The sequence below is a fragment of the Pongo abelii genome, chromosome 2 (genome assembly GCF_028885655.2).
Source record: "Pongo abelii isolate AG06213 chromosome 2, NHGRI_mPonAbe1-v2.0_pri, whole genome shotgun sequence".
NCBI lineage: Eukaryota > Metazoa > Chordata > Mammalia > Primates > Hominidae > Pongo > Pongo abelii.
This window is the reverse complement of record NC_085928.1, coordinates 201,298,354-201,313,855: the sequence shown is the minus strand read 5'-3', so window position 1 is coordinate 201,313,855 and position 15,502 is coordinate 201,298,354.

Below are 15,502 nucleotides of genomic sequence, written 5' to 3'. Positions count from 1 at the left end.
TGTTGATTTCTTGTGGCTCTTCTAGGTGCAGGGCACAAGTTGTTGGTGTATCTACAATTCTGGTGTTTGGAGGATGGTGGCCTTCTTCTCCCAGCTCCATTAGGCAATGCCCCAGTGGGGACTCTGTGTGGGGGCTCCACCCCCACACTTCTCCTCTGCACTGCTTTAGTAGAGGTTCTCCATGAGGGCTCAGCTACTGCAGCAGGCTTTTGCCTGGACATCCAGGCTTTGCCGTACATCTTCTAAAATCTAGGTGGAGGCTCTCAAGCCCCAACTCTTGCACTCTGTGCACCCACAGGTTTAACACCACATGGAAGCTGCCAAGGCTTATGGCTTGCACCCCCTGAAGCAGCAGCCTGAGCTGTATCTGGGGCCCTTTTAGACGTGGCTGGAGCTGGAGCAACTGAGCTGTGAAGAGCAGTGTCCTGAGGCTGCATAGGGTATTGGGGCCCTTGCCCTGGCCCACAAGACCATCCTTCCGTCCTAGGCCTCTGGGCATATGATGGGAGGTACTGCCCCTAAAGGTCTCGGAAATGCCTTGGAGGCCTTTTTCTTACTGTCCTGGCTATTAGCATTTGCCTACCTTTTATTTATGCAAATTCCTGTAACTGCCTTAAAATTCTACCCAGAAAATGGAGTTTTCTTTTCTACTATATGGCTGAGCTGCAAATTTTCCAAACTTTTATGCTGTGCTTCCCTTTTAAATGTAAGTTCAAATTTCAGGTCATTTCTTTGCTCCTGCATATGAGCACATTTTGTTGTTAGAAGCAGCTGGGCTACATCTTGGATGCTTTACTGCTTAGAAATTTCTTCTGCCACCCTAAATCATCACTATCAATTTCTAAGTTCCACAGATCCCTAGAGCAGGGGCATAATGCATTCAATCTCTTTGTTAACAAATAACAAAAGTGACCTTTGCTCCAGTTCCAAATAAGTTCCTCATTTCCTTCTGAGACCCCCTTTATCCTGGAGTTCACTGTCGATATCATTATCAAGATTTTGGTTATTACCATTCAACAAGTCTCTATGAAGTGCCAAGTTTTCCCTCATCTTCATATCTTCTGAGCCCTCCACACTCTTCCAACCTCTTGTTACCCAGTTTCAAAGCTGCTTCCACATTTTCAGGTATCTTTATAACAGTGCTCCACTCCTTGGTACCAATTTTCTGTATTAGTCCATTCTCACAGTGCTATAAAGAAATACCTGAGACAGGGCAATTTATAGAGAAATGAGGTTTAACTGGCTCACAGTTCTGCAGGCTATACAGAAAGCATAATGGCTCTGGGGAGGCCTCGGGAAACACAATCATTCCTGAAGGCAAAGGGAAAGCAGGCACATCTTACATGGCCAGAGCAGGTGGAAGAGAGAGAATGGTGAGGTGCCACATACTTTTAAACAACCAGATCTCATGAGAAATCACTCACTGTCATGAGAACAGCAAGGGAGAATTCTACCCCATGATCCAAACACCTCCCACCAGAACCCACTTCCAATATTGGGGATTACAATTTGACATAAAATTTAGGTGGGGGCAAAAATCCAAACTGTATCTCCAAGTTAAAGCAGTGACTTTTTTTTTTTGGAATTCAATGTATACATTTTTCACAAGGTTATTGTGGGTCTATTATTGTGCTAGGTACGACACTGGGTGTTAAATGTATAAGAATCTTGGCTTACCTTTTTTCCCTAAAAAATAGAAAGATGAATATATATGTTACAAGTAGACAACAGTTGATGATAAGAAAGGGTTCATCAAAATATTGCCATGGAATTTTCAAAGGGAAAGGATCTCAGATGTAATTGGCCTAAACATCTTACATGTTAGAGACAGAAGCCCAGCGCTTGGAATTCTCAATGTTATATGACAGAAGTAGAAAGTGTTATTTATTTTCTGAAGTAGGTGACCAAGAACACTTAACTTGTTGAATGACAATGTAAATACTTATTTAAGTGCATTATCACAATAAATAAGGTTTTTTAAAAATTAATTTGCTTAGTAAATAGAGATTATTTAAGTTAGGATAATCGATGATAAAATAATTATCCACTTTAACACTATGTGCCAGGTGTAATGCTAAATATTTTATTATCTATTTTCTCCTTTAATCCACACCACAGGCTAGAAGTTGTGTAGTGCAATGAAAAATGAGGCATTACTATCCTTGTCCTCAAGCTACCCAGAATTTAGAGGGAGACCCAGACTTTGACTTAATTACTAACGAATATATTGCAACAGGTAAAATAACACATTGTATTATGCTACAAGAATATGAAAGAAGAGGCAATTAATTTTGTCCTAAAAAGAGAATCGAGCAATTATTTTTGGAAAATATGACCTTGGATCTCAGATCTTTAAAATAATGAGTTTTCCAGGTAGGCTAAATGAAGTATAAAGATCTTCTAGACAAGGGGAACTGTGTGAACAAAGAAATGGTCTCTTGAAAGCATTCTCCTCTCTCCACTGACCAGTGAGGAAAGGTCTAAACCAGCTGTCAGGGTAAAAGAAAAGAAAAAGCTGAAATGAGTGTGAGAGAAGAGCAGATGAGACTCAAGAAATTAGTTCCTAATAAGAATAAAGTTAGGAAAGTGGCCAAGGACAGAAGTATTAATATTACTCTATGAGTCAGATACCTCTCAGGGACAAAACTTTTAGGATAATCCACAGTCCAAATCCAAAAGGCACACACAAGGAGAAAAGACACAGAAGTTATAGGAAGCCTCTTCATTTGAAGAGATTCTCATTTAAAGAAAAGGTTTTTTTTTCTTTCTCATGTTGACGTTGTTTCCCAAGCGCAATAAGCATCATTACACTTTATTGCCTGTTCTATGAATGCATTGAGGTGTTCATCTGTTTTTAGTTAATTTGCCTATCAAATAACCACAGTCATGTTTGATTCCTCTCTACCTCACTTGCTTAATGCCAGTTATTTCCTCCATTTAGGAGAAAAACAGCTAAATATGCCAGCCTTGGATTTCTCTTGCTATCTTTTCCTCTAGGCAATGAGATTCTGGATTTGAAATTCCCAGCCCTGCCTAATTTTGGAGACACTCAGCCTCCCACTTTCCTTAAGAAAGACCTATTTTGTGTGTAAAATAATCAGACTTCCCTCCAGCAGGTGAGGTTTGAAATAGTTTTATACGGAGAGACATGGAAGCACAAACAGAACCACAAGTGTTCTCTTACTCTATTTCTTTATTCATTTGTTTAATTATTAGATATTTCTGGGCAAACAATTATGGGCCAGGAATTGTGGTTACTGGAGATAGTAACCATATGTTCACAGTCATGAGCAAGGTAAATATACACAGTGGCATATTGAAGCTTATAGTGCAATGGAGAGAGACACTGTACAAAAACATAGAGTAATTGATTTACGGTTGAGATATGAGCTGTTCAGGAAATGTACACAGTGGAGTGAAAGGCTCTGACAGGATGACCCGCTTAATCTGGAGAAATCAGGGGAGATTTTGTAGCGGAAGCAACAACTTTAATTGAGGCTTAAAATGGAGTGTGTGTGTGTGTGTGTGTGTGTGTGTGTGTGTAAGTTGGGGAAGGGGAGTATGCCTCCCTACAGGTGCAAAGTCCTTGTGGTAGAAAGTTGCTTGACAGTTTTGAAGAACTGAGAGAAGGGTATTTGTGGTTGAATTGTGAAAAGGGGAAGACAGATATAGATGAGATTGAGAGGTAGGTGAAGGCGGGTAATGTAGGACTTTCTAGATCATGTTATGACTCGCAATATTTATCTATGGGTAATGGAAAACAGTTGAAGGATTTTAAACAGTAGTATTACAGACTGATAATTGCATTTCCAAAAGATTACTCTAACAGCTTTGTGGAGAATGAAGGGGAGAAACAGTGAATATGAGAAGACTTCTTATTGAGGGTATTTCAGCAGTGCAGGTGTTTAAGATGATGCTTTCTTGATCTAGGGAGCAGGTAAGATAGAAGGAGTGAAAGGTTTGAGAAATATTTAAGAGAGTTAATTGATGACTTTGTGATTGATTGGAAAAGAAGAGGCAACAGAGAAGAAAGAGTTTCTTGAATGAATTGCTGGGTAAATGGTCAAGCCATTTTCTAAGATAGTGAATACTGAAAAATAAATGATATATGAGGGTAAAGATGAGTAGTTCAGTTTGTGACATGGTTGAGAAGCTCCTAAGAAAGCCAGATGGGAAAGTGTCTTTGGATGCGCAGGTGTGGTACAAAAGAGGTGGGGAAAGAGGTATAACTTTTGGAGTCACTCACATGTAGAAAGTAATTAAACCCATGTGTCTACTAGGAATATATCAAAGCATGATAATAAAATAAAATCTAGAATCAAACCCTGAGAAAGTTCATCTTTTAAAGGTCAGAGAAAGAGAAAATGCTAAAAGAAACTGAAAAAGAACAACCAGCAAAGTAGGAGAAAACAAGAAAACTGGGGAGTTTTCCAAGGAGCAGGTTGTTGTCAGCAATGGAGACACTGCAAAGATACCCAGGAAAATGAGGACAGACAAGTGTTTATTGGATTTAGCAGCAATAAGACTTTTAGAAAGGGCTATTTTAGTATTTCAGTGAAGGGAAAGATGAGAGTGAGATTCAAACGGATTGAAGAGTAAATATGTGAAAAGTATTAGAGGCAGAAAATTATTTTAGGAAGTTTGGCCTGAATGGGATGGAAAGACTAGACATAGTAGGCAGAAGATTATGAGTGTCCTAATAAAATTTATTTGGTGTTTTGTTTTGTTTTAAGATGGAAGACAAAAGGTTTGTTGTTGTTTAAGATGGAGTCTTACTCTGTCACCCAGGCTGGAGTGCAGTGGCACAATCTCAGCTCACTGCTACAAGCTCCATCTCCCAGGTTCAAGCGATTCTTGTGCCTCAGCCTCCTGAGTAGCTGGGACTACAGGCACCTGCCAACATGCCCGGCTAATGTTTTTGTATTTTTAGTAGAGATGGGGTTTTACCATGTTGTTCAGGCTGGTCTCCAACTCCTGGCTTTAGGTGATCCACCAGCCTCTGCCTCCCGAAGTGCTAGGATTACAGAAATGAGCCACCATGCCCGGTCAAGATTTTTTTTTTAATGATACTTGGGAAAATTATGTAGAGAGAGAGATTAAAGATGCAAGCTATAAAAGGAATTGATAATATAAAAGCTCCAGAGAAGATTGGAAGAATACATATAAGAGACCCTGATCCTTGATAGGATGGACCTTTTCTAGAACTACCATCACCCTGGAAGCTGAAGAAAGTAAGTGAGAACATGGACATTTATCGTAGCTCATAGCTCCTGTTGGCCAAGGAGTCCACCCTTTAAATGGAGTCACAAATCATTTTCTTGACGGTGTTTTTCTCTGGTTTCAATTCTGAGAGTCTGGTTTCCTGCTGCTTACAACATGCTTAGGCTTAGAGAGTTTTTTTTCTTACAAAGGCAGTGCTAATTTAAATTTGCATCTTCTAATAGACCCTGGAGTTTGAATCCAGTTTTTGCTCTCTTCCTATTACCAGGGCCTTTATATTTCAGTTGAATCCTTGCTCAGTGGTTTCCCCTTAGGTAACGATTCTAAATAATGTTTTATTTTCCATAATGTGATACAAGGGTAGAACGGTATGTCTAATCCTTGACTTGAAATCCTCAGGCTGGACCAAAATCCCCTACTCACTTTGTTTGTTTGTTTTTGTTTTTTTGAGACGGGGTTTCATTCTTGTTGCCCAGGCTGGAGTGCAATGGCACGATCTTGGCTCACCGCAACCTCTGCTTCCCAGGTTCAAGTGATTCTCCTGCCTCAGCCACCCAAGTAGCTGGGATTACGGGCGTGTGTCACCATGCCCGGCTAATTTTGTATTTTTAGTAGAGACAGGGTTTCTCCATGTTGGTCAGGCTGGTCTTGAACTCCTGACCTCAGGAGATCCGCCCCCACCTCGGCCTCTCAAAGTGCTGGGATTACAGGTGTGAGCCACTGTGCCAGGCCCTCACTTCTACTTAGGCATCTTCCATGTTCTCAACCACTATTGAAGATACTGCTTGAAAATAGACTAAACTTCCACATTACAGCGTGTTTGTGTTTGAAAATTCCTGCCTCTATGCTCATCCACTAGATCAAAGCCCCTTCTGTATGAAATGTCTGTATATCTCATGGCTCTTCTTAATAAAGATAAGACAGAATGTTTACAGATTTAAAAAATATAATCACATTTCAAGTTTGGGGATATTGCTGCCAACCTTACAGAGACAAAATAGTTACAAAGGAATATTATGAATAATTGAATGCCAACAATTAGAAACCTATATGGAATGGATAAATTCTTAGAAAGACACAAATTAGCAAATCCAAATAAAGAAGAAATAGAATTGATCTATGGAAGTAAAAAGGTTGAATCAGTATTTCAAGATAACTTCCCACAATAAAACAACAGATGAATTCACTATTGAATTCACCAAATGTTTAAGGAAGAATTAACACCAATCCTTTACAAACTCTTCAAAAACTTAAAAGAGAAGAGACCATTTTCAATTCGTTCTACAAGGCCAGTATTGCCCTGATATCAAAACTGGACAATGACACATAAAATAAAACTACAGAGCATCTCTTATAAATATAGATGCAAAAATTCCTAATAAAATACTAGTAAACAGTCCAGCAACATATAAAAAGTAACACACAACATCACCAAATAAGATTTACCCCTGGAATACAAGGTTTATTTAACAAACAAAAATTAATCAATGTTATACACCATATTAACAGAATAAAGGATGAGAACTTTATTCTTTTTTTTTTAAGACGAAGTCTTTCTCTGTTGCCCAGGCTGGAGCGCAGTGCGTGATCTCTGCTCACCGCACTTTCTGCCTCCTGGGGGAGTTTTATTCTATAGTCATCTCAATGGAGGGGAAAAGGCATTTGACAAAATGTAATACCATTTCATAATAAAAACACTCAACAAACTAGAAGCTGAAGGGAACTTCCTCAATCTGGTAAAGGGCAGCTACAAAAAAATCCAGAATTAACATCATCCTTAACAGTAAAAGTTGAAAGCTTTACCCTCTAAGCTCAAGAAAAAGACAAAGAGGTCCACTTTCACCATTTTTATTCAACATTGTACTGGAGGTTCTAACCAGGACAGTTAGGTAGGAAAAAGAAATAAAAGATACCCAAATTGAAAAGGAAAGAGTAAAACTGTCTCTATTTGTTGACATGATCTTCTACGTACAAAATCCTAAGGAATCTATGAACAAATAAATAAACATATTAGAGCTAATAAAAGGGTTCAGCAAGATTGCAAAATATAAGATCAATATGCAAAAATCAATTATACTTTCATGTCTTAGCAAAGAACAATGCAAAAAATAAAATTAAGAAAGTAATTCCACTTGAAATAGCATCAAAAAGATAAAATATTTTGGAGTAAATTGAACCAAAGAAACGTTAAGACTTGTTCACTGAAAATTACAAAACAACATTGAAAGAAATTAAAGACCTAATTAATTATAAAGGTATTCTGTGTTCACAGATCCAGGCATAACATTTTTAAGATGGAAAAATTCTCCAAATTAATTCACAAATTTAGTGCAACCTCTACCAAAATCTTAGCTTCCCTCCTGCAACCTCTCTCTTTTTTTTTTTTTTTTTTTTTCAGAAATTGACAAGCTGATCCTACAATGTATATGGCAATGCAAGGGATACAGAGAAATCAAAACAGCTTTTCACAAAAGACCATTAGAAGTCTCACACTTTCCAATTTCAAGGCTTACTACAAAGCTACATTAATAAACAGTATTTTACTTGTATAAGAATGGACAAATTGGTCAATGGAATAAAATTTATAGTTCACAAATAAAACCATACATCTATGACAAGCTACCAAGACCATTCATGGGGGAAAGAATTATCTTCTAAACAAATGTAGTGAGACAACTAGATATCCACATGTGAAAATAAATAAATAAATAAAGGTGAAACCCAACCTCACACCATATATAAAACTTTACTCAAAGTAGATCAGGCCGGGCGTGGTGGCTCACGCCTGTAATCCCAGCACTTTGAGAGGCCGAGGTGGGTGGATCACGAGGCCACGAGATGGAGGCCATCTTGGTGAACATGGTGAAACCTCGTCTCTACTAAAAATACAAAAAATTGGCCGGGTGTCGTGGTGGGCGCCTGTAGTGCCAGCTACTCAGGAGGCTGAGGCAGGAGAATGGCATGAACCCAGGAGGTGGAGCTTGCAGGGAGCTGAGATGGTGCCACTGCACTCCAGCCTGGGTGACAGAGCCAGACTCTGTCTCAAAAAAAAAAAAAGAAAGTAGATCAAAGACCTACATTTTAGAGTTTCACTATAGAACTCTTAGATAATAATATAGGCATAAATCTTTGTGACTTTCAAGTAGGTAATAGTTTCTTAGGTATAGTACTTAAAAACAAGAAACACAAGAAAAAATAGATACATTGGACTTTTTTCAAATAAAACCCTTTGTTCTTCAAAAGACATGATCAAGAAAGTGAAACTACCCTCAGATTGTGAAAAAATGTTTTCAAATTATGTATCTGATAAGGAACTAGAATCCAGAATACAATAAACTCTTACAACTTAACAATAAAAATACTCAATTTTTAAAAAGGGCAAAGTATTTGAACAGATGTTTCTACTTTATTTCAACAAATTCAGGCCATTGTTAACTCTTAAATGAAAAAAAGAACTCCAAGCATCGTCTTGTCAGGATGTCAGAAACTCTACTTTTGCTTCCTTCCTTCCGCTTTTTTTTTCATTTAACTACACGTAAGGAATTCTACCAAGAATTAATAGTCAGAGAGAAGTAAAAATAAAATTGTTCAATTTTCTTACTACAGAAAAAGTAATAAGGCCAAGAGCTTACTGGAGTCTGAAAGTAATTATTCAAATCAGTTTGAGTCACCATACAAACACTTATCTGTGCGTTTCTTGTCACTCAACATGAGAAATAGTCAGATGCAAGTGAATCTTAAAGCTATCTGTTCCCTGGAAATTATAACTTGACGATGCCTTCATTGACAAAATGGAAATGCCATTTATATCCTGCCATTGATACATAGACTAAGTTATTAAAGTATTGCTATTGAAAATACAAAGTTAAAGTGTTTCTAAGTTTTCTTTAAAATGGGGGTCTCTGTTATTGGACCAATCATTTTCTATCTCTGTGTTTCCCCAATTGTGATATGTGGGCAAGAGATCATGTGGGTTAAGCATGTAGCTCTGCATTGGGTAGATCTGGGTTTCACTTTTGGTTCCAAAACTGTCTTCTTTTACTGTAAAAGGTGAAAAATTATAGTTGTTGTACAATTGTTGAGAGATTGCTATGGAAATTAAATGAGGTACCATTTGTGAGGTGCTTAGTACAGGGCCTGGCATGTGATGATTGCTCAATAAATGGCAACAATAATATTGCTATATACTATAAATGTGTATAACAAGAACTCCTCAAACAAATATTCTAACTTCATTTATCCATCCAATACAATCAATAGTAAACATCTGCTTTTATTTGAATGATTTGATTATGCACTCATGACAAGAATTTAGTATTTTATTAAGGAGAGAGAGAGATAAAAGATTTAATCAAAGATCTTTGCAGACTTTCCCCCAAAGTGGATGGAAATGGTCATGAAACAGGGACTTCTTTGTCTATTTCTCTTTTTAAAAATCAATTCATTAAAAATTTGACAAAATTCTATACATCTATTGTGTACAACATGATGTATTGAAATATATATACATTATGTTATGACTAAATTGAAGAAATTAGCATATGATTCCCTCACATACAACATTTTTGTGTGGTGAGAACACTTAAAATTTACTTCTTTAGTGATTTTCAACAATAAAATACATTGCTATTAATGATAGTCACTAGGCTGTACAGATTTCTGAAACTTAACTTCTGCTATCTAACTGATATTTTGTGTCTTTTAAACATCTCTTTCACATTCTCCCTTCCCCACAACCCAAGCTCCTGGTAACTACCATTCTCCTCTCTGCTTCTAATAGTTCACATTTTCTTAGATTCCACATAAAAGTGAAATTATGACAAAACTATTTGTCTTTCTGTGTCTGTCTTATTTTATTGAACATAATATCCTTCAAGTTTATCTATTTTATCACAAATGAGAGGATTTTCTTCTTTTAAATGACTGAAGACATTTCAATTGTGCATATATACCACATTTTCTTTACATTTTCATCCCATCGTAGACATAGCTTGATTCAATATCACGGCCATTGGGAATAATGCCGCGATGAATATGTTAGAGCACTGAACCTATTAATTTCATTTGTTTTTTATTTATTTATTTATTTATTTATTTATTTTTTGAGATGGAGTCTCGCTCTGTTGCCCAGGCTGGAGTGCAGTGGCGCAATCTCCGCTCACTGCAAGCTCTGTCTCCCAGGTTTATGCCATTCTCCTGCCTCAGCCTCCTGAGTAGCTGGGCCTACAGGCACCTGCCACCACGCCTGGCTAATTTTTTATATTTTTAGTAGAGATGGGGTTTCACCATGTTAGCCAGGATGTTCTCAATCTCCTGACTTCGTGATCCACCCACCTTGGCCTCCCAAAGTGCTGGGATTACAGGCGTGAGTCACTGCGCCTGGCTGATTTCTTTTAGATATATAAACAGTAGTGGGAATGCTGGATCATCTGGTAGTTCTATTTTTAATTTTTTGAGGACCCTCCATAAGGTCTTTTGCTTATTTTAAAGCTGGGCTGTTTTCTTGATATTGATTTGTTTGAGTTTCTTAGATATTTTGGATACTAACTTCTGTGCAAAAACTGTTCAGTTTGATGTAATCTTATTTGTCTGTTTTTGCTTTTGTTGCTGGTGCTTTGGAATCGTATCTCAAAAAATCATTGCTCAAATCAATGTCACGAAGCTTTTCAGCTGTGTATTTTTACAAGAGTTTTATAGAATCCAGTCTTAAGTCTTTAATCTACTTTGAGTTGATTTTTGCATATAGTGTGGGATAAAGTAGTAAATAGTGATATATAGCTTCAATGCAATCTCTCTTAAAAATTCCAATAAAATTTTGTACAGAAATAGAAAAAAGTAGTTTTTTTTTTTTCACAGTAGCTTTACAGTATCAGGCCTTAAGTCTTTAATCTACTTTGAGTTGATTTTTGCATATAGTGTGGAATAAGGGTCTATTTCTATTCTTCTGAATGTGAATATTCAGTTTTTTTGACACCACTTATTGAAAAGACTCTCCTTTCCCTGTGGTGTGTTCTTGGCATCTTTGTTGAAAATCAATTGATCTTAAATGGGATTTACTTCTGGGATTTCTATACTATTCCATTTGTCTATTTATCTGTTTTTATGCCAGTGGCATGCTCTTTTGATGATAGTATTGTAGTATATTGTAGTAATGTAGTATATGTGATGCCTCCAGCATTTTTCTGCTCAAAATTGCTTTGGCTATTTGGGATCTTCTGTAGTTCCATACAAATTTTAAGATTGCTTTTATTTCTATTTCTGTACAAAATGTTATTGGAATTTTAAAAGAGATTGCGGTGAAGCTATACATCACTTTTGGTAGTATGTACATTTTAACAATATCAATTATTCTAATTCATGAAAGCAGGCTATCTTTCCATTTGTTTGTGTCTTTCATCAATCTTTTGTTGTTGTCAGTATACAGGTCTTTTACCTTATTTGATAAATGTATTCCTAATAATTTTTTGAGGGGATGTCCATTGCAAATGACATTCTTGATTTCATTTTTGGGTAGGTCATTGTCAGTATATACAGAGGCCAGTGATTTTTGAATGTAGATTTTGTATCCTGCAACTTTAATGAACTCATATAGTATTTCTAAATTACTGGGTGGAATCTTTAGGGTTTTCTATATACATGATTAAGCCATCTGCGACAGGGGCAATTTAACTTCTTCCTTTCCTATATGGATGCCTTTCCTTTCTTTCTTTTTTTCTAATTGTTCTGGATACCTTTTCTTTCTTTTTTTCTGATTGTTTTGGCTAGGACTTTGAGTACAATGTTGCATAGTAATGGTGAGAGTGGGCATACTTATTTTGTTTCTGATGCTAGAAGGAAAGGTTTCAACTTTTTACCTTTGAATATAATGTTAGCTATGGGTTTTTCATATATGGGCTTTATTGTGCCGAGGTACATTCATTCCATACTTAATATGTTGAAAGTTTTCATCATATACATTTTATCATGTTTTTTCTGCCTCTGTTGAAATTTTTGTATAGTTTTGTTCTTTGTTCGATTAATTCAGTGGATCACCTTTATTCATTTGCGTGTGTAAAACATCCTTGTATCCCTAGGATAAATCACACTTGATCACAGTGAATGAGCATTTTAACGTGTTGTTGATCTTGGTGTGTTAGTATTTTGCTGAGGATTTTTGTGTCAATGTTTGTTAGGGATATTGGCTTGTAGCTTCTTTCCTTGTAATGTCTTTATCTGGCTTTGGTGTCAGAGTAATCCTGGCCTCATAAGTTTGGAAGTATTATTTCTTCTTAAATTTTTTGGAAGAGTGTGATGATGATTTGTATTAGTTATTTAAATGTTTGGTTGAATTCAGCAATGAAGCTATCAGATTTTTTTCTGGGCTTTTCTTTGATGGGAGACTTTTTATTACCAATCCAGTCTCTTTACTCACTACTGGTCTATGCAGATTTTCTATTTCCTCATGATTCAGTCTTGGTAGGTTGTTTGAATTTAGGAATTTATCCATTTTTTTGAAGATATTCAATTTGTTGACATACAGTTGCTTGTAGTGGTCTCATGATCAATTGTATTTCTGTGGTATCAATTATTTTTTTCTATTACATTCTTCCTGATTTTATTTGTCTTCTCACTTTTTATCTTAGTCAAGCTAACATTTTGTGGATTTTTCTTATCTTTTCAAAAAACAAGTCCTATTTACTTTGCTCTTTTCTATTATTCTTCTAGTCTCTATTTCATTTATTTCTGCTCTGATCTTTATTATTTCCTTCCCCTCACTAACTTTGGGCTTAGTCTGCATTTGTTTTCCCAGTTTCTTGAGATGTAATAGGTGTTTATTTGGGATCTTTTCTTTTTTTTTAATATAGGCATTTATTGGTACAGACTTTCCCCTTATAACTACTTTTGCTGTATCCCATACATTTTGGTACATTGTGTGTCCATTTTCATTTGTCTCCAGATAGTCTTATATTTCCCTTTTAATTTCTACTTTGGTCTATTAGCTGTTTAGAAAACATATTGTTTAATTTCCATGTATTTGTGAATTTTCTGAAATTCCTTATTATTGATTTCTAGTGTCATACCATTGCAGTTGGAGAAGATATAAGATATGACTTCATTCTTCTTAAATTTGTTAATTGTGGTCTAATACATGACATATCCTGGAGAATATTTGGTAGGCACCTGAGAAGAATGTGTATTCTGGTGTTGGATGAAATGTCGTATATATGTTTGTTAGTTTCATGTGGTTTAAAGTTTCATTTAAGTCTCATGCTTCCCTGTTGATTTTCTGTCTGTACGATCTGTTCATTGTTGAAAATGGGGTATTGAAATCATCTACTATTATTGTATTATAGCTGATCTCTCTCTTCAGATTTATTAATATTTGCTTTACATAATTAGCTGCTCTAATATTCGGTACAGACGTATTTAAAATTGTTATATCCTTTTGATGAATTGACCCCTTTATCATTACATAGTGACCTTCTTTGTCTCGTTTTACAGTTTTTGTCTTGAAGTCTATTTTATCTGATATAAGCTTAACTATCCCATTTATTTTGTTATTCATTTGCATGGAATATCTTTTTCCATCCTTTCACTTTCTTTTTTCTTTTTTAGATAGAGTATCACTCTGTCATCAGGCTGGAGTGCAGTGGCGTGATCTCGGCTCACTGCAACCTCTGTCTCCCGGGTTCAATTGATTCCCCTGCCTCAGCCTCCTGAGTAGCTGGGACTGTAGGCACACACCACCACGCCCAGCTAATTTTTGTTTTTTGGTAGAGACAGGGTTTCACCATGTTGGCCAGGATGGTCTCGATCTCCTGTCCTTGTGATCCACCCACCTCGGTCTCCCAAAGTGCTGAGATTACAGGTGTAAGCCACCGAGCCGGGCGCACTTTCAACTTATGTATATTTTTAAAAGTGAAATGAGTCTCTTGTAGACAGCATATAGTTGGGTATTGTTTTTATTCATCTATGTCTTTTGATTGGAGAATTTAATGCATTTATACTCAAGGTAATTATAGGTAAAAAATTACTAGTGCCATTTTGTTAATTGTTTTTTGGTTGTTTTGTATATCCTTTCTTTGCTGCTGCTTCTCTTGCTGTCTCCCTTTGTGATTAAAATTTATCTCTAGTGGTATGCTTTGATTACATATTTTTCTGTCTTTTGGTATCTACCATAGGTTTTTGCTTTGTGCTTACCATGAAGCTAAAATAAAGTATCTTATTATAACATACTATCCTAAGCTGATAGCAACTTAACATTGATCACGTAAAATAACTCTACACTTTTACTTAACCTCCTCATATTTTCTGTTTTTGATGTCACAATTTACATAATTTTATATTGTGTATTCCTTAGCAAATTATTGTAGCTTATAAATCTAAAGCACTATTTTTAACAGTGTTGTCTTTTAACTTTTGTACTAAAGATATTAGTGACTTACATACCACCATTACAATATTAGAGCATCTGAAGTTGACTGTGTACTTACTTCTACCAGTGAGTTTTATACATTCATGCTTTCAAATTACTAATTAGCACTCAGTTCTTTCAGCACGAAGAGCTCCCTTTAGCATTTCTTGTAAGACTGGTGTGGTGGTGATGAATTCCTTCAGCTTTTGCTTGTCTGGGAAAGTCTTTATCTCTCCTTCATTTTGGAAGGACAGCTAGGGACTTATTTTTCATCACTTTGCCAATATTACCTAAAATATGGCAGAAAAAATATTTTGGAAATTATATCAGATTTCTTAAAACTTTGTGGAAAAAAGATGTGAAACAAAATTATAAATGCACTCCTGGCCTCGTGATCTGCCCACCTCAGCCTCCCAAAAAGTTGGAATTACAGGCGTGAGCCACGGTGCCTGGCCCTGATTATTCATTTTGGGGCCAGGTGCAGTGGCTCACACCTGTAATCTCAGCTCTTTGGGAGGCTGAGGCGAGTGGATCATAAGGTCAGGAGTTCGAGACCAGCGTGACCAACATGGTGAAACCCCATCTCTACTAAAAACACAAAAATTAGCCAGACATGGTGGTGCTAGCTTGTAATCCCAGCTACTCAAGAGGCTGAGGCAGGGGAATCGATTGAACCTGGGAGGTGGAGGTTGCAGTGAACCACGATCACGCCACTGTACTCCAGCCTGGGCGACAGAGAGAGACTCCATCTTAAAAAAAGGAAAAGAAAAGAATAATCAGTATTCAACCTTATCAAAAGACAGTTAAATTATTTTACCACTTTCAGGAAAATTTATTGCCCATGAGAATTGGAGTTCCTCTTGCAGTTTACATCAACACTTTTTAAAA